Below are 21,001 nucleotides of genomic sequence, written 5' to 3'. Positions count from 1 at the left end.
TTTCTACTATGTTTATGACATTAAAAATAACACATATGTCATGTAATATTACATTAAAATATGTTTAAGACTAAACTTAACTTGTGCCTCATGTCTCACTTTACCCCACAGCATTTGTCTCACTTTACCCCACCGCCACATTTTAGGAAAAAACGATCTCTCGTAGCAATTCAGGCTTATCTTCAGCTAGCATCATCACATGGTTTTATATGTTGGTAGTTCATCAACATGTATGATATAAGTTTTTCTACCTGAATCAATTTGCTTTGGCACAACAGTTGATTAAGTTGACAGCAAGAAATTTTACTTTTACATGCAAAAAAAATATTTTTGTGAAAAAAACATGCTTACTACAGCACCATGAGGTTCTCTCCTTCATGGCCAAGGGGAAATGGAAGGGGCTTGAAAACATAATGGTCATATGACCACAATTGTGTTCCGTTGCCTAGATATAGGGGGTGTCTCACATTACCCGATGTCTCACATTACCCCGTTCTCCCCTAATAACCATTATGGGCCGTTTAACAGTCCATTTTACGTCTGTATTAAAACTATATTAACAATAAAATCTCTCGATATGATCTACTCCAATCCGATTATAGTTTTTCTCCAATAAAAACTATGAAGTGCTGCAAAAGAGAAAACAAACTACAGTAAAGACGTGATCCGGAAGCTCAACTCGGACCGCTGTCATGGAAACGTCAAATTAAGTATTTTGGCGCAACATGGAAGCTCTTTTGGAAAGTTTGGACGCTTTTTGTGGTAGTGTAACTTAGTAGTCTGTATCGTGGAGCATTTCTTTGTCTCACACGGCCTCTAAAGACGTCCATCCTGTAAGTAGGCTATCTCAAGAAATCAAAGTGTGAAAGAGTAAAAATGATATAAAATGAAATAAACCAAATAAAATGAATAGAAAAACAAGCCTATCGCGACGTTTCGGTATTCATAATACCTTCTTCAGGCAGGCTTGTTGTAAATATGGACAAAGAATAAAAGAAAAAGAAGATATATTATATATTTATACAATACTATGATATTCTATAATATATTTCTCTAATAAATTGGTTTTAAATAAGTTCTTTTTTTGAATTGCAATACTGCAGCGCGATCTTCGTTTCAGCACGTTCAGCTAGTGAAGTGTGAATGGGTGGGCGCACGCTGTAAAGTCCGTAAACTCGAGGGAATTACGAACATTTATTTGCCCGTGTGAATGAGCCACCAAAAACACAGACGTCAGGGGGTAATTTCCTAATTACAGAGGTCCAGGGGTAATACTAATCCCGTGCGAATAGGGCTTTAGTGTGAGTGCAGTCAGCCTGAGGCAATGGTCAACATGCGGTTGTGTTTACCTGCATGTTTATGACCGTATGAAAAAAGAGAACTGAATAAATGGTGGACCACTGTGTGTTAATGGCTCAATGGTTGAAGTGACCCAAACAAGCATTTTAACACAGAGAGGGGTCACTTTAAGTTTAGAATTTAACTATGGTAGGCATCAATTTGATTTCCAACTAAATAAACTCTGAAACTGATGCTGTGCTGCGCAGTTGAAATGTCGCCTCAGTGTGCAATCATGTGGCACACCATTGCATACTCTTTTGAGTTTTGGACTAATTGGTAAATTAAAGTAATTTAAACAGCAATTCAGTGTAAAACCATTAGAATAGTGAATAATGGTAGATTTAGCATGTGCGAGAATTTGAAACTTTGCTGTAGCAACATTCCACTGAAATATAAACTCAATATTATTTTTTTCTTCTTCTTCAGATTATCTGAACTTTTTCAGAAAATAAACATCATGAGAGCCTTTTTGCTGCAGGGTGATGTAGCGTGTAACATGTGTCAGGTCTGATGTGTCACACTTGGATAGGGTTCTATTTGGTTCGATATGGGCCAACTGATCAGAAGGTAAGGAGCGGCTACTGGAGAGAGGAAAGCAACACAGCAGGTAGGTAAAAACCAAAAACTTAATTTACCGATTGGAATCTTGCATTCATTTAAGGATTTCTTAATTGCAATTTGTCTGGAGTATGTAAATGTCAATACTGTCATTTAACAACATACAATGTATGACAATGCTTATAATCAACTCTCTTTTTGAAATTTTAGGAAATTGGACTCATCAGCTCAAACAAATCAACTCAATTGAGAACAATTGTCATATACTTTGTACAAAAATGAAATAATAAAATAAAACTTGTTGGAAAACTCAACAGACTCAGTTTGTTTATAACCCAATAAAATTGAAAGAAACAATAAACAATGTTTTCAAAACAAAATATTACAACTCAATAATTCAAATCACTCTTTCCCTTCAAAATGTAACAGTCTTTTCAGCCAAATGAATCAAATATTCAAGATTCACTGAATTGATTCAGTTAATGTCAGTTCAGAATCAAATGACTCAGATCAAAAGATTGGTTGACTCTTTAAAATCGTTCAGTTCAGAATCAATGTCTCTCTGTTCAAAGCTCGAGGAAAAATATGCAAAACAAAGTCTCAGTCCTGTTTGTCCAAAAACAAAAAGGAAAATATTTCTCATACCAGTTTCGATGAACTCAAGATCAAAGTTCAACAATCAAATTGTCTCCGTTGGTGGCTCGCCTTTTACATACGCTCATATGCGTCTCACGTGTCCAGGATGGTGATCACAATTTCTCAGAAGAAACACACAAAAGAAAAAAACCCAGCCTTGCAAAACACAAGGCAGAACAATAATTAATCTTCCATTCAAACACTTTCATCAACAAATATCATGTACACTTCAAACAACATATTAACTCAATATCTTGACACTTATACACGACATTGTCACTCTTCATTGACTCGTTTGCATCTTCACATGTGATTAGCTTTAGCCCAACGTGCAAATTAGCATTAGCTCACACACTATGCATAAGCGCCCTATATGAACGCTAATATCACATTACTGATTTGCCGCTGAGTCTTCAACAGTTTTCTTGTAAAATGTCAAGTCAATATAAAAAAAAAAAACTCACCAAGGCAAGAATTTCACATCTTATTCAATAAGAAGATGATTTGCGGTGCTTTTGTGCTCCGTGTATCTACATCGGCCTTTATTCTCGATTCTCTGCCTCGCCGTCTTCTCACTTCGGCATCAGCTCTTCAAAGTTCACTCAGAAATGTAATCTTTTGATTGCATTCAAGTTTATTTTTCTCAATATCTATTTTTTGATGCGGAGTATCTGGAAATCACTCAGTGTGCATATGCTTCGTCTGACTCGTTCGCTCGCTCTCTCTCAATGTCTGACAGTGGCAGTGTCGCCGGCGCAGTCTCAGTGCACTGCTACCATTGGCTCGTTGGAGTGTCAATCAATGCAGCACGATCAATGATTGGACGAAACACTTTCTCTTCTAAAGCACTCGTTTTTCTCTCTTATTCTCGTTTTCTTAATTTTCCCATCTTTTTACATAACTTTCAACTCTTTTACTGGTAGCCTGGATCACCCGGGTTACAGTGATCTTTCCCGAGGGACGACAGTTCAGGACCTGCTGCAGCCTAGGCGAGTAGGAAACTGAATGGAGATGGAGCTCACCAATGAGCTTGAGAAGGGTTTGAGTATCTCTCACTCGATGGCAGCTGACGAGAGCGAGCTGCTGGATGATGATGCGCTCTCTCTCTCACGGCATGTGATTCAGCAGCGAGCGAGCACCTTGCCCCAGGCCAAGTCGTGCAGGATGAGGCTGATGAGGACGACAATGTTTCTGAGTGCTCTCGGCCCGCCTGTCCCGCATATGATGAACTGGACGTTATGTCTCGTGCCGCGGTTATGTCCCTGATCGAAGAGAAGCTTGCCAGCTATCTCTCGATTGTTGAAGTGTCCGCATTGAAGACTCCATCTCTGTCCACTCAGCCGCTACGTCTTACATCTTGCCTGAATGGCAGAGCATATGCGCCAGCAGGTAAGGCTGAGGGGGCTCTGCTCTGCTGTGTTGCAAACCTATCAGGTTGACCTGCTGAAGGATCTGGACCAGGGCCAGGGTCTGCCCCCTGAGGCGGTAGAGGAGCTGCTCCGCACCGCAAATTTGGCTCTCAGGGCCACCAAACAGACTGCTGCTTCGATCGGTCAATCTATGGCAGCCATGGTGGCAAAAGAGAGACATCTCTGGGTGAACCTGGCTGACATCAGGGAGAGGGAGAAATCCTTCCTCCTCGATGCGCCAGTTTCGCCTTCCGAGAAGTTTCGGGAGGTGAAGGCGCGCTCCACAGCTCTTAAGTCCTTCATGCCACGTTGGTCCAGGTCCATCCCTCAAGCCACAAAGAGGGCTGGCTTGTCCCAGTCTGAGGATCTGAGACGAGACCAGAAGGCGAGCACCGCCTCTTGCGTTCCCCCTCCCTCGAGGGGTAGAACGCGGAGGAGGCGTGAGTTTAGAAAGAGGCAGGGTAACATCAGAGAAGTGGTCCAGAACAAGCACAGTGAGCATCGTACTGGGGTTTCCAGGGGCTAACTAACATCTTTTAAGCACTTTGTAAACCAACACCACTGTTCACGTTATGACTTTATGACTGTCGTTTTGAGTAGCCTAAGCACTTTTGTCCGATCTGAGATTTGAGAACATGGAGAATATTGAGAATGTTTGAGATGCCTAATTAACCTGATTCCATCTAGAGCACGAGCTTCAGCTGTCGCGGAAACACCAACGGGAGGTAGGAAATCATCATTGTTAGTCAGGCGTAGAGTGTTCGCCACTTTTGTACTTTTGTTTTCAGTTAGTATAGTTTAGTTAAGGCGGCGTACCCGCTGAAGAACTCGGTTTTGTTTCTACATTTTTATTTGATAGTTAGTTTAGTAGGTACGATTAAAAATAGATATCAGTTAGGTTTTGATTGTTTCTTTGATTTGGCGACACTCTTGTTTTTTCTTTTTTTTTTCTTATATTATCCATATCGAAATAACCTGTTGTTCAAACGACCATTTCATCTTTCATTCATTGAAAATAAACGTTTTTAAACGTTTAATTGTTGTTTCTTGGTTGTCTTTCCTGCATCCACACACAGCAACAGTGTCTCGCATAAATGTTATGTGATCATCCCTTTTACATCTTTAAACACGTAACATTTGGTGGTGGCAGCGGTGGGATATTCCTTTAATGGGATATCTTATTTTTTTTTGGGATGAGTTTTGTGAGCGCTGTTGCTTGTGTGTGGGTTGGAGTAACCTTGAAAGAGGTATTGTCTGAATGAAAGATCTTAGGAGGGTACTTTGGAGTTTAGCGTTTGCGGTGGTAAGTTTAATTGGAATGGCTGATTTTGATCTGGATAGTTTTACGAGCGCACCTACCGTCGAACAATTGGATAAGTGCAGGAAGGATGATTTATTGAGCATTGCGGAACATTTCCATATTAGAGTTTCTAAACAGCAGCTTAAGCGTGAAATTAAAAACGTTGTGGTACAGGAGTTGGGGAATTTAGGTGTGTTGAAATTGGCTGATAGATGGGAGGAGGATCCTCTGAGCTCTGAACTTTGTCATTCAGGTGAGGAGGATGCGAAGGAGACTGGTGGGGTGGAGGGCATTGAAGCCAAAGCAGCCTTGCCGCCCTTCGAACCTTTTTCTCCGGCTCTGACTGGGTCGGGAGATCAGTCGCGTCTCAGAGTACGTTTGGCAAGGGTCCAACGGGAAGAGCGCGAGAGGGCAGAGGATCGTAGAGCTCAGTTAGATCTGCAACTTCAAGTCCGCCGTTTGGAAATAGAGGCGGATACACAAATCAAGTTGCGTGAGCTGGAGCTTAGAGCAGCCAGAGACGCACCGGTTCCAATGTGTTCCCTGTATCACCTGCTCAATCTGGGCAGCGCGCTACTGTTGCGACAGGTGCGAGTACGTTTGATGTGAGTAAACATATTTCTCTTGTTCCACAATTCAGAGAGACTGAGGTTGACTCATACTTTAATGTATTCGAACGAGTTGCTTCTATGCTTAATTGGTCAAGAGATGTATGGCCGTTGTTGCTCCAATGTAAGTTGACGGGAAAAGCTCAGGAGGTATGTGCTGCACTGTCTTTGGAAGATAGTTTAGATTATGACATTATTAAAATGACAATTTTGAGGGCTTATGAGCTCGTACCAGAGGCTTACAGACAGCGATTTAGGGATCATAAGAAACTTTCAAATATGACGTTCGTTGAATTCGCTAGAGAAAAAAGTTTGCTGTTTGACAGGTGGTGCGCATCGAATAAAGTATCAGATTTTCATGCTCTCCGTGAGTTAGTTTTGTTAGAGGAGTTCAAAAGTTGTATTCCTGATCGTATTGTTGTTTATCTAAACGAGCAGAAGGTAACGTCATTGTCACAGGCGTCTGTTTGTGCGGATGAGTTTGCGCTGACGCACAAGAGTGTCTTTACTCTTGCTCGGACTGAGAAGGCTTTGCCTGTTTCTTCTGTGTCGAAAGATCAGTGGCGTTCGAAAAATGTTCCAAAAGCTAGAGAAGGCAGAGAATGTTTTTACTGTCGCAAACCGGGACACCTTATTGCTGATTGTCTGGCTTTAAAGCGCAAGGAGCAAGGTGTCAGTAAAAGTGTCGCGTTTGTGAAGACTGTTGATCGCACAGATTATGAGAATTGTGAAGCTTTAGATGTTAGCTATCAACCTTTCTTGATGGAAGGATTTGTATCTGTCAGCGATCAATCTTCAGATTCAGTCAGAGTTACTATGTTGCGTGATACCGGAGCCATGCAATCGTTTATAGTAGCTGACGCATTACCGTTTTCTGAACGTACTTTCTGTGGAAGTCATGTGTTAGTACGTGGACTCGAGATGAGCACTATGAAAGTTCCTTTGCATCAGATTCATCTGAAGTCAGATTTGTTTTCAGGATTTGTGAAAGTTGGAGTTCGTGAGAGTTTACCAGTGCACGGAGTGAACTTCATTCTTGGTAATGATATTGCAGGTGGTAAAATTTTGCCGCTATTAGAGGTTTGTGATAAACCTATTTTGTCTGATGACCTTGATGAAATGTCAGAGAAATTCCCTGAGGTTTTTCCTGTTTGTGCTGTGACGCGAGCGCAGGCTCGTAAGTTTGCTGATGCCGATGATTTATCCTCCACTTTCATAGCACCTACGTTTGTGAATGATGCTCTGTTGCCTGATAAGGCAGATGACGCAGTCATTGTTTTGAAATCAGATGATTTGAAGTTAGAAGTCACTAGTGAGAAAATCATTGCAGCCCAAAATGATGATTTTTCTCTGCGTAAATGTTTTTCTTCTGTCATTTCCATGGAAGAGGCGCACAAGAAGAGAAACGCTTACTATATGCAGAACGGGTTGTTGATGCGTTGGTGGTGTGCTGACGTTACGAGTGATTCAGAATGGTCTTCTGTGACTCAAATTGTCATTCCGACGTGTTTTAGACACTTAGTACTTTCGCTCGCTCATGATCATGATTTATCCGGTCACTTAGGCATTAGGAAGACGTACCATCGAATCTTGAGACATTTCTTTTGGCCCAGAATGAAGGCTGATGTAGCCAAATTTTGTAGAACCTGTACGACATGTCAATTTTCGGGTAAGCCAAACCAGGTGATTCCGCGCGCACCGCTGGTTCCGATACCAGTGATGGGAGAGCCTTTTGAGCACGTCATTGTAGACTGTGTTGGACCTTTACCTAAGTCAAAATCCGGTAATCAATATTTGCTTACAATAATGTGTACAGCGACGCGTTTCCCGGAGGCGATTCCACTGCGGAAGATCACGGCGCCGGTGATCAGCGGCTCGCTCGTGAAATTCTTTTCCATGTTTGGTCTACCGAAGATTGTACAGTCTGATCAAGGTACGAATTTTTTGTCAAAGATTTTTACCCAAGTATTAAAGACTTTGAATATTTCTCACAGAATTTCAAGTGGCTATCATCCTGAATCTCAAGGTTCATTGGAACGGTTCCATCAGACCATGAAAGCGATGTTACGTCGTTACTGTATGGACACAGGTAAAGACTGGGACGAGGGGATACCATTAGTTTTGTTTGCTGCTAGAGAAGCAGTGCAAGACAGTTTAGGATTCAGTCCTGCTGATCTTGTTTTCGGGCATACTGTCAGAGGTCCGTTAAAGATGCTCAAAGAGAGTATTTTAGATCACGAATCGAGTGTTAAAACCACGGTGTTGGACTATGTTAGCAAATTTCGTGAGCGACTGCACAAAGCTTGCACTATGGCAAGAGAATCATTACTGAACGCTCAAGTGACGATGAAGAGTAAATATGATCGTAAAACTGTTCAACGTCATTTTAAGGAAGGAGATCAAGTGCTCGTTTTATTGCCTGTCATTGGTTCTGCTCTATCTGCACGCTTTTCAGGTCCATATGAAGTGCTTAGAAAAATGAGTGACACTGATTATGTGATTCGTACTCCAGATCGTCGGAAGAAATCTCGCGTATGTCATGTAAATATGCTGAAGGCGTATTTTGTTCGAGAGTCATTGCAAGATGTTCTGAAAAATGAATCGAATACATCTTGTGCTGCTGCACTTACGTGCGAGACGTTTGATTTTACTTCTGCACACGACAAGGAAGATGGAGTTTTAATACGACACACGTATCAGCAGTGCGCCAGGTTGAAAAACTCTGAAGTGCTAGCTGATTTAAATTCTCACCTGTCTCATCTGTCCGAGTCTCAGATTAATGATGTGAAAGAGATCATTCATGACTTTCCTTCGTTATTTAATGACGTTCCTTCTTGTACTACGATTTTAGAACATGACATTGACGTAAGTAATGCTGTTCCTATTAAGCAACATGCTTACAGAACAAATGTTTTTAAACGTTCCGTGATCAAGACTGAAGTTGACTATTTGTGTGAACATGGTTTAGCGAAACAGAGTTTCAGTCCCTGGAGCTCACCTTGCCTACTCGTGTCTAAGAGTGATGGATCCGCTAGATTCTGCACAGATTACCGAAAAGTAAACTCCGTAACTGTTCCTGATTGTTTTCCATTACCTCGTATGGAGGACTGTGTGGACAACCTGGGGTCCGCTAAATTTGTCAGTAAATTAGATTTACTGAAAGGTTACTGGCAGGTGCCTTTAACAGCTCGTGCGTCCGACATTTCTGCTTTTGTGACCCAAGATGATTTTCTACAATATTGCGTAATGGCGTTCGGAATGCGCAACGCTCCGGCCACATTTCAACGGCTCATAAACATCGTGCTTGCGGGTGTCCGAAACTGTAATGCATATTTAGATGATCTTGTGATTTATTCGCCTACATGGTCTGCACATGTGTTAACGATTAGAGAGGTGTTTGAGCGTCTTGAGAAAGCTTCACTGACGTTAAACTTGGCAAAGTGTGAGTTTGGTCAAGCTACGGTTACGTACTTGGGCAAAGAAGTGGGTCAAGGTCAAGTTCGACCCATTGAGGCAAAAGTGACTGCAATTGCTGAGTTTCCTGTTCCTGCTACGCGCAGAGAACTTCGTAGATTCTTAGGAATGGCCGGTTATTATCGGAGTTTCTGCAAGAATTTCTCGACTGTGGCCAATCCTCTAACGTCACTCCTTAGTCCTTCACGCACTTTTCTTTGGAACGACGAATGTCAGAATGCCTTTGATAATGTCAAAATTTTGTTGTGCAGTACGCCTGTTTTATCAGCTCCTGATTTTGCACGACCTTTCAAGCTCGAGATTGATGCAAGCTCTGTTGGTGCGGGGGCAGTGCTGGTGCAAGAAGACGTTTCTGGTATCGACCATCCAGTATGTTACTTCTCACGTAAGTTCAATAAATACCAATTGAACTACTCCACAATCGAGAAGGAAACATTGGCCTTATTACTGTCTTTACAGTATTTTGATGTTTATGTGAGCTCAACTAATCTGCCTGTGATTGTGTTCACGGATCACAATCCTCTAGTGTTTTTAGGCCGCATGTACAATCAGAATCAGAGGCTGATGCGTTGGTCTTTGATGGTACAAGGCTACAATTTAGAGATCAAACACAAGAAAGGTTCAGAGAATATTATTGCGGATGCTTTGTCCAGAGTTTAAACTGTTGTGCTTTGAAAACCTCTTAGAATGATGAAAAATGTAAAGAAAAAGAATGTTTATGTTATGTTTAATGTTTTTTCTTTTTTTTTTAGGGGGGAAGTGTTACGTTCCTCGTGTATTTGTGTGTGTGTGTTTCTGTTCTGTCTTCATTCATTTCAGGTGGTGATTGAGCATTGGCTGTTTGATGGCACGTGTCATCATTTGCTCTTCCAATCCATTGCTGTGCCGTGGGTTTAAAAGGCTCATTCACAGATCTGAACGCAGACCCTCGCCAGGTCTCATCCGCTTGCGCGTTTTAAGCACTTTGTAAACCAACACCACTGTTCACGTTATGACTTTATGACTGTCGTTTTGAGTAGCCTAAGCACTTTTGTCCGATCTGAGATTTGAGAACATGGAGAATATTGAGAATGTTTGAGATGCCTAATTAACCTGATTCCATCTAGAGCACGAGCTTCAGCTGTCGCGGAAACACCAACGGGAGGTAGGAAATCATCATTGTTAGTCAGGCGTAGAGTGTTCGCCACTTTTGTACTTTTGTTTTCAGTTAGTATAGTTTAGTTAAGGCGGCGTACCCGCTGAAGAACTCGGTTTTGTTTCTACATTTTTATTTGATAGTTAGTTTAGTAGGTACGATTAAAAATAGATATCAGTTAGGTTTTGATTGTTTCTTTGATTTGGCGACACTCTTGTTTTTTCTTATTTTTTTTCTTATATTATCCATATCGAAATAACCTGTTGTTCAAACGACCATTTCATCTTTCATTCATTGAAAATAAACGTTTTTAAACGTTTAATTGTTGTTTCTTGGTTGTCTTTCCTGCATCCACACACAGCAACAGTGTCTCGCATAAATGTTATGTGATCATCCCTTTTACATCTTTAAACACGTAACAGGCCTCCACTCCTCAGAGCTCCGCTTGGATAGCAATGTCAAGTAGTTAGGCTCTCTGTGAGCCTTCTTGGTAGCTGCCCTGGGTGTAGGACATAGTTAGGTCTCCTCTCATTTTAAAGAGTTGACATGCTGAGGCCTTCGTCATCAGACCTCGACCAGATAGTAGTGCCGAGTCGTTAGGTTCTCTCTGAGCCTCCTTGGTTACTGCCTCCACCATGGAGTGTCGTTAGGCCTTCTCTCGCTTTAGAGACTTGCTTTTTTGAGGCCTCCGCTCCCCAGAGCTCTGCCCGGGATAGCGGCTCTAAGTGGTTAGGCTCCACGAACCTCCGTGGAGGCTGTCCTAAGTGTGGAGTGGGGTTAGGTCTCTTCTCGATTAGAGAGTCATCATGTTGAGTCTTCCGTTCCTAGAGCTCGGGTAGGCGATAGGTAGTATGTCAGGTTGCGAGGCTCTCTGTGAGCCTCCTTGGCTATTGACCTAACATGGAGTGTTAGAGGCCTCCTCTCATTATGAGAGTCGTTGCTGAGGCCTCCGCTCTGCAGGGCTTCACAGACCAGTCAGACTTGCCTAAGTGTTTTGAGACTCTGCGTCCCGTTGCCATGCTTCAGGTACTCCTGCACACGTTTCCCTCAGTCAAGCAGTGGATGACGTTTGGCACAGGTGCCCTTCTCACCTGTAGTGACGTCATAGGCTGCCGCTTGCCAATGTCAAGTTCATTGTTGTGTTTAGATTCCTACATAAGACACCGGTCACGCCGAAGGCATTCCCCATAGTGCCCTCCAGAGGACGCAGCATCTCATTCCCCTTCTCAGGGAACCACGGTTATATGCATAACCTGAGACGATTTCTTCAATTTAAAGACTTGTCGTGCAATAATTCACACTGAGTGTGAATAGGACATTGCAATGAACAATGACTGAAATGAAACTATAACCTATGCAAACTGTTCTGCACAGCTTACAAGGTTAACTATCCCAAAATGTCTGCAGACTTTCAATACCAACATTAGTCTTTTGAGGGTGACTTTTATTTTTCAATGAATTTGCATGAGGACAGAGCTAACCTTTATTCTTATCAGATTGTCTAGATGTAGGGTGATATTATCCTCTACGGCTAGCTCTTCAATATGTCTCTGTACCTTTACATAAATCTCACCCTTTATCTTGCGGTTCCACTCTCTGTCTTAGACAAGACAAGAATAAAGATCCTGACATTTTGATTTAAAGTCTGCAAATGTTTTAGTTCAAGTTATTTCTTTCTCTTTTCCATTGGCTTCCTCATTTCATACAATCTGTACCTCCACATTCACAGAAACTTCCTTGTAAATGTCTAAAAACTTTCAATATATTAAGTCAAAATTAGTAATAAACTTATTACAATCAAGACAACTCTCTGAATAGTTTTAACATGTCATTGAATATGGCAATATTCATGTATTAGGTCTTGGTGGACTAGATCTGCTATGCAGATGCTGCATAACAAGTATGGACTTCTACTGCCGATAGATACACAGACATGCTGCTGTGAGAATGTACAGCTGCGTAAATATATACATATATACACATGCATCCCGTAGCAGATCAAGGCAGGTGGAGCTGGGGGAGGTGGAAATATTTTGGTTTAAATATGCCCCCGTCACTCTTTAGCTACATTTAATTTAACTAATTAATTTAATTTAATTTTAGTAACACTTCATCAGATATAATATTTACAATCTTAAAGACATTTACTGTGTCACTTTTTTTGCCCTTTTCGTTTTGTTCTCAATGTTCCCTCTGCAAATTCCAGGTAATGTATGAGCTTTCTGCCAGACTGCATTAGTGTCATAGCAAAGTGCTGATTACCCAGGACACACCAGATGCCCCGGAGCACATGGAGGCAGTGGACCTTGTTCAGAACAAGTGTGATGCCATGTCAGAATGGGAGAACAGTTCTCGCCTGAGTGCAGCACTGCTGTGAAAGGCTCTAGGTGTTCTAGTGTTTATGTAATATGTGTGTCAACTTTCATTGCGTTCAAAAAAAGTAACAGGTAAAAGTAAGATCATGCTCATGATTTTGTTTCTAATATCACCCTTTTTGAAACATAATACTGGCTATTAAGGTGATTTTTTTTTATTTTATTTTTTTTTTATCACCTGTGATAAACTTCTAAAGTATATTTAAGAAAAAATTGTGACATTTACCGAAAAAAAAACACTTTTCTTACACTCTAAAAAAAAAAAAAAAAAACAGCAGCTGTGGTTGCCAGAACTTCACTGTAAAACATAGTTTTACAGATTGAATTTAGTAGTAAAAAAAAAAGAAAAAAAGTATATTTCATTAATTAAAACTGTGCTAATATACCAAATCTCTATTGTTTCCCCTTTATAATATATTGACAAGAAAACAACCTTAAATATATAGGTGGTAAAGAGAAAGCCACATTTTTAATCAAAGTTTATGCCAAGTAAACTTTCCACAAGCTGATGTAAGGTAAGGTACACACAGTGGCATTCAAATAAACACACACACACACACACACACATGATAACAAACATGACAATAAATCAATATAAAAACATTATTTTTTAACAACACAAGATGTAACAAACCCCTTACACTCTAAAAAACAGTGGGTTAAAAACAACCTGTTTTCAACCCAAGGTCTGTGTAAATATAGGACAGACCACATGTTAGGTTAATTTTACCTAGCAAATTGGGTTGTTTATTTAACCCAGCATAATGCCAGCAGCCATATCACCCTGTAGCCCAAGACTGGTTGCTCACTAAAGCTAAGCAGGGTTGAGCCTGGTTAGTACCTGGATGGGAGACGATATAGATATCATTCCACAAAGTGATGATGTCACTGACCATTACATGGTAACTTGCATATTACGTACTGCTGTAATATGTCATGCGGCGCCGTGTTATCAACCAGGCAGAACAATCCTTCCATCCACCATAGATAATTTTTCAAATTGCTTATCTAATCTGTCTCATCTGCTGCCTGAACCCAAACAAACAGATGAACTAGAAGAACTAACTAGCACTATGAGCACCATTCTCTCTAGAACATTGGATGTTGTTGCACCTATTAAATTAAAAAAGGTCAGAGAGAAAATTAAAGCATCATGGTACAACAATACTACGCATGTTCTAAAGAGAGAAACCCGTAATTTAGAGCGTAAATGGAAAAAAACTAATTTAGAGGTCTTTAGAATCGCGTGGAAAGACAGTATGTCACGTTATAAAAAGGCCCTAAAAGCGGCCAGGGCCGAGCACCTCCGCAAACTAATAGAAAATAATCAAAATAATCCTAGGTTTTTATTTAACACCGTGGCTAGACTAACAAATAAACAGAAGTCACCCGAACAAAATATCCCGTTACAGTTCAGTAGTAATGATTTCATGAACTTCTTCACTGAGAAAATAGAAAGCATCAGAACCACAATTGTAAACGTTCAATCCTCAATCGCGCCTTATAATTCAGCCTCAATTATCACCCCTCAAGAACAATTACAGTGCTTTACAACTATAGAACAAAAAGAGTTAAATAAACTTATCACTTCATCTAAAACAACAACATGTTTATTAGATCCTATACCAACTAAATTACTGAAAGAAGTGTTACCTGTAGTGGAAGAGCCTCTCCTCAATATTATTAACTCATCTTTATCTTTAGGTCATGTTCCTAGAACATTTAAACTAGCAGTTATAAAACCTCTCATTAAGAAACCACAATTAGATCTTAATAATCTAGCAAATTATAGACCCATTTCAAATCTTCCATTTATGTCTAAAATATTAGAAAAAGTGGTGTCCGCTCAACTGGGCTCTTTCTTACAAGAAAATGATATCTATGAAAAGTTTCAGTCTGGATTCAGACCGCATCACAGCACTGAAACTGCGCTCGTTAAAATCACAAATGATTTACTTTTAGCTTCTGACCAAGGCTGTTTCTCAATACTAGTTTTACTTGATCTAAGTGCTGCGTTCGATACTATAGATCACACAATACTCTTAGATCGACTACAAAATTATACTGGTGTTCAAGGACAAGCATTAAGCTGGTTCAAATCATACCTATCTGACCGCTACCATTTTGTCTCTTTAAATGGAGAAAAATCGATCATAACTCCAGTAAACTATGGAGTGCCGCAGGGATCTGTGTTAGGCCCTCTGTTATTCTCAATATATATGCTGCCACTTGGAAATATTATAAGGAAACATGGAATTAGTTTCCATTGTTATGCTGATGACACTCAAATATATATTTCATCACGGCCGGATGAAAACGCTAAATTATCCAAATTGACAGAATGTGTTAAAGATATCAAAGATTGGATGACGCGTAATTTTCTTTTATTAAATCCAGACAAGACAGAGGTAATACTTATCGGTTCAAAAAAACGCCCACAAAACCTCTCACAATACAATTTTAACATCGTAGGATGTCCTGTTACTTTTAACCTCTACAGTAAAAGACCTGGGTGTTATACTCGATTGCAACCTGTCTTTTGAAAATCATATTTCATATGTTACAAGAACAGCCTTTTTCCACCTTAGAAACATTGCTAAGCTACGTAATATGCTATCAGTTTCCGATGCAGAAAAGTTAGTTCATGCATTCATGACCTCGAGACTAGATTACTGTAATGCTTTATTAGCTGGTTGTCCTGCATCCTCAATAAACAAGCTACAGTTAGTCCAAAATGCAGCCGCTAGAGTTCTTACTAGATCAAGAAAATATGATCATATAACACCGATTTTATCATCACTGCATTGGTTACCTATAAAGTTCCGTATCAATTACAAGGTATTGCTACTGACTTATAAAGCCCTAAACGGCTTAGCTCCAGTCTATTTAACGGATCTTCTATCGCCCTATAATCCATCGCGCTCTTTAAGATCAATAAATTCGAGGCTTTTGGTCATACCTAGGATATCCAGATCCACCAAAGGAGGGAGAGCATTTTCACATTTAGCTCCGAAACTCTGGAATAGCCTTCCTGATACTGTTCGTTGCTCAGACTCGCTCTCCCAGTTTAAAACTAGATTAACGACGCATCTCTTCAGCCAGGCATTCATATAACATTTTAAATCTTACTGTTCAAACTACAATCTGGCCTCTAGTTCATAAATGCCAGAGGAGAACTGGCCCCCGACTGAGCCTGGGTTCTCCCAAGGTTTTTTTTCTCCATTGGGTCACCTGATGGAGTTTTAGGACACCATTAGATCACTTGATGGAGTTTTCGGTTCCTTGCCACTGTTGCCTTTGGCTTGCTCAGTTGGGGATATTTTGGGGATATTAATTTAATTTTATCAATCAATAAATTTACACTAGAAACAACCTTGTTGTGTTATTTTGGTTTAATGCTGTGAAGCTGCTTTGATGCAATCTGTATTGTGAAAAGCGCTATATAAATACACTTGACTTGACTTGACTTGACCTCCTGAGAAAAACAGGTTGCTGCTGGAAGAGGTGCTAGTGAGGCCAGCAGGGGGTGCTCACCCTGTGGTCTGTGTGGGTCCTACCCCAGTGTAGTGATGGGGACACTACTGTCAAAAGAGCACCATCCTTCGGATGAGACGTTAAACCGAGGTCCTGACTCTCTGTGGTCATTAAAAATCCCAGGATGTCCTTTGAAAAAGAGTAGGGTTGTAACCCTGGCATTCTGGCCAAATTTGCCCCTTGGCCTTGGTCCATCATGGCCATGATAATTCCTTTATTTTCAATCATATTTTACAGTACAGTAGCCTATATTTTATATCATTTTTAATACATATTGCCAACATTTAAGCTTGTTTAACAAATAAGTACAAATTTAACATTTATAAGTAATTCAAGTGCAATCGACCAGTCTCTGTTGTCCCGTTTCCATCGTAATGGCATTGGATCTCATGCCGGCACTTGTGTCATGTTCAGTGGGAGAACTTCTAACTTTAGACTGCCGCCCTGCGTTTCACTCATAGCCGAAATATGCAGCGACTGGCTCCATAACCTGGCCATAAACAAACAGTGTACAGTTCTGAGAACATATTTTAACATCACACGTTTTTATATTATGACATTAAAGGCAGGGTAGGCAGGTTTTTTTCTAAAAAAACTTTTTCCCCAAATTTGTTTAAACTGTCTTTATATACCAATACATAATTAAAATGTAAGTACTCTGAAAAAGAGAGTATAAAAATCGAGTGTCTGTAGTCCTCTCTGGGCTGCAATAAACACAGCTACTTATTCCATTCACTCCCACCCCCTCCCTTCTGGGCTCCTTCCAAAGCCACGCCCCCAAAACACATGAATGCGCGATGCCGACCGCTCAGCTGGAGGACGCGTTTGCCAGCACCGAGCGGAGAGGAGCGCAGTGCATGTAGTGACATCATGTCAGAATCACATGTAATAAAATACCTAAATTTATCATTATGAATATAAACAACTAACATGGCTGTTAGTACTCACTACCAAACTAGCATATCAATACTGGTAAAGTTTAAAATATATTGAGTTTGATTCGGTAACGAGCTAGTAACATAAGGCAAAGCTTAAAACAGGTTGCATTGATACACGTTTTCCCATTACCATCAGTTACACTGTGATGAAGGTGAATTTCGTGTAAGATTCATAACATATACGGTGTTTTGCATGTAAGAGCTTCCACGATGAAAGCTATTCTTCCTAGCGTCCGTGCCTCTTCCCCTCCTCGAGTCAAACGGGTGCGCACATGTGGGCAGCTCCTGTAGCAGCAGGGGTGGTAGCCATGGTAGCGAGGGAGAGTGACAGTCACCCAGCCAATCATTTAATTCGTTCCGAATGGAAATAAGTAGCTGTGTTTATTGCAGCCCTGAGAGGACTACAGACACTCGATTTTTATACTCTTTTTTTCAGAGTACTTACATTTGAATTATGTATTGGTATATAAAGACAGTTTAAACAAATTTGGGGAAAAGTTTTTTAGAAAAAACCTGCCTACCCTGCCTTTAAATCTGGATGTCTCGATAAAAGCAATTTATGAGAAACACTGTTGATATTTGAAATCATCCCAAACAAACACACCTCTCCCTTCATTGCTCCGCCCCAAAAATGTATGAACACACAATGCAAGTGGATGTCTCTTTATCACAGCTAAAACCAAGCAAAATAATGCTTCACAAAAAATAAGACGAAGATGATGAACGGAAGACAAGGGGAAAAAAAAATGTATACAGTACACAAGAGTATATACAAGCATGAGTTGTTTGCTAGTTACCAGCAGCACACCATCTCCAGACAAACAATGACACTAAAAACTGTCCTGTTACTATAGCTAATATTACAACAATAGCATATATTGGTACCAGCAGTAGGGGGCATAAACATTCATGATGGGGGAGGAGAGAGTGAGCAAGAGGTTGGAAGCTTTCTTGTGCTGCTGTCATCTTTTCTACACTTTGCAGTTTGAACATTTTGAAGCTTTCATGCTTATGATAATGACAAAGGTGTAGTGTTAAATCAATAAATCTCATGTATTTTGTATGAACCTTTGCTACACAATGTTTCTTAACATAATAAAGGTCAGCAGCCCAGTACAATGTCTCAGCCTATAAGCCATGAGATTGAAGAAATATCTGTTAACTGGCTGTCCTCCAGGACTAATATTTAAATATTTTAATATTGGAGATCATATTGGATATATTTTATATTGGAGATCAAGTGGTGACCTAACACAGTACCAAAATTATTTATCGTACAAAATCGATTTTTACTGGTTTCATGCTCTTGGCAGCCAGAAATGTACAGCAAAAAAAAACAAAAAAAAAAAAAAAAACACTGTGATCAGCACAAACCATGTTTATCCTTGTGAACACATATTTACTGTAATCATATTTTCTTTTTTAGTTATGTTCATGTTTTTTTTTCTTTTTTTAGGATGAGAGCATGTCATTCAAGCTGTCCATGTTGACATCTGTCTAATTTGTAAAACTTCTACGAAGTGACAGTTGCATTTGTGTCAAAGAAACCTGTCGAACAGACCAAGCCAGTCTGCTATATATTGATTGTATAGCTAATCACATTTATAATTTGCATTTAGTAAGGATGTCCCAATCAAGTTTTTTGTGTCCCCGATCCAAGTCATTAATATTGAGAATCTGTACTCCGATACCAAGTCCCAATCCGATACTTGTATTTTCCTAGTGCTTGGTGCACTTCAAGTTGGCATATTATTAAGCAGTGCATCCACACTCACTTACAAACAAACATTTTTTCGCCTATCGTGCGTCTACTCTACACCCGTACCACTAAAAAGACGGATTATATCCAAGACTTCAGTCATAACTTAGTATTAATATTGATAGCATCACTGGTAGCGTCGTTGCTAACTTACTGTCCATCTGTTAAAATGGCGAATATATCAGATGTAAGTAGTCTACCTTTTGGTGCAGGTGAGGACACATTTGAGCTTCACGCACTGCAGTCTGAGCTGGAAGCTGTTGAGAAACAGATCCACGACCTTTTAGTGAGACAAGCCGAGCTGATAGACCGGCGTTTAGCTCTTGAAACATCACGCGCCGATGCACACAAATCAGTGATTAACGTTACTAACCCGCTAACTCCGACCTCGTCTACTCCGTGCGTTTCTCAACAACGGTTACAATCAGCCATGGTCTCATTCACTCCGGCTCCAACACGCCACCACGAAGCCTGGATGGTTCCGCAGCGGAAGACGCGAGTCAGTTCTAGACCAAGAAGATGATGTCGATGCCGATGATCACAGCATCGCGTTCTCCCCTCTTCGCGAAACAGAACGCGATGCTGTGATCATCGGCGATTCCATCATTCGGCACGTACACGCTACGTTAGGTAAAAGTAAGGTGCACAGTCACTGCTTTCCTGCTGCTCGTGTTTCTGAAATTGCTGCTCGCGTTCCCGAGATTCTGAACGGTGACAAGCGCGTCGGAACTGTGGTCCTGCACGCGGGAGTGAACGACATCAGGCTGCGCCAGACGGAGGTTCTGAAGAAAGACTTCAGGAATCTGATCGATACGGTACGCAGCACATCGCCTGAAACAACGATAATTGTGTCAGGACCGCTTCCCACGTACCAACTAGGACAAGAAAAGTTTAGTAGATTATTTGCGCTAAATGAATGGTTAATGTCATGGTGCAATGAGCAGAAACTGCTCTTTGTAAATAATTGGAATCTGTTTTGGGAGCGTCCTAGGCTTTTCCGTGCTGATGGCTTACACCCAAGCAGATTCGGAGCGGATCTTCTGTCGGATAACATCTCCAAAATGTTAAATACCTTTTGACTAGTAACCAAAAGTCCAAATCATAGTCTCTGCTGCACCAATTTAACTGATATAAATACTAGTGTAGAACATTGCATAGAAACTGTGTCTATTCCTCATTTAATGAGATCAAATAATAAATTTACTGCAGGATCTAGGAAAAATCTAATTGTTATTAAAACAGAAAATGTTGCTATTAGTAAACAAAAACAATTTCTAAAGCTAGGTCTTCTAAACATTAGATCACTCACACCTAAGGCAGTTATTGTAAATGAAATAGTCACAGATAATAGCTTCGATGTACTTTGCCTTACTGAAACCTGGCTTAAACCAAATGATTATTTCGGTCTAAATGAGTCTACCCCAGCAGGATACTCCTATAAGCATGAGCCCCGTCTGATTGGTCGTGGCGGCGGTGTTGCAACAATCTATAGAGATATTCTCAATGTTACTCAGAAAACGGGTTATAAGTTTATTTCGTTTGAAGTACTTGTACTAAATGTTACGCTCTTAGATGTTAGAAAAACTTCCCTATTATCTGTAGCCTTGGCTACCGTATATAGACCGCCTGGGCCTGATTTAGGCTGATTTCCTAAAAGAGTTTGCAGATTTTCTCTCAGACCTATTAGTCAATGTCGATAAAGCATTAATTGTTGGAGATTTTAACATACACGTAGATAATCCAAATGATGCGTTAGGGGCTGCGTTTACAGATTTATTAAACTCCTTTGGGGTCAAGCAAAACGTTACCGGACCAACTCATCGTTTTAATCATACACTCGATTTAATTATATCACATGGAACCGATCCAACCGATATAGATATCATTCCACAAAGTGATGATGTCACTGACCATTACATGGTAACTTGCATATT

Source organism: Abramis brama (genome assembly GCF_963993115.1).
Source record: "Abramis brama genome assembly, chromosome: 24".
Classification (NCBI taxonomy): domain Eukaryota; kingdom Metazoa; phylum Chordata; class Actinopteri; order Cypriniformes; family Leuciscidae; genus Abramis; species Abramis brama.
The sequence above is the reverse complement of the archived record's forward strand: the minus strand, read 5'-3'. Positions refer to the sequence as shown.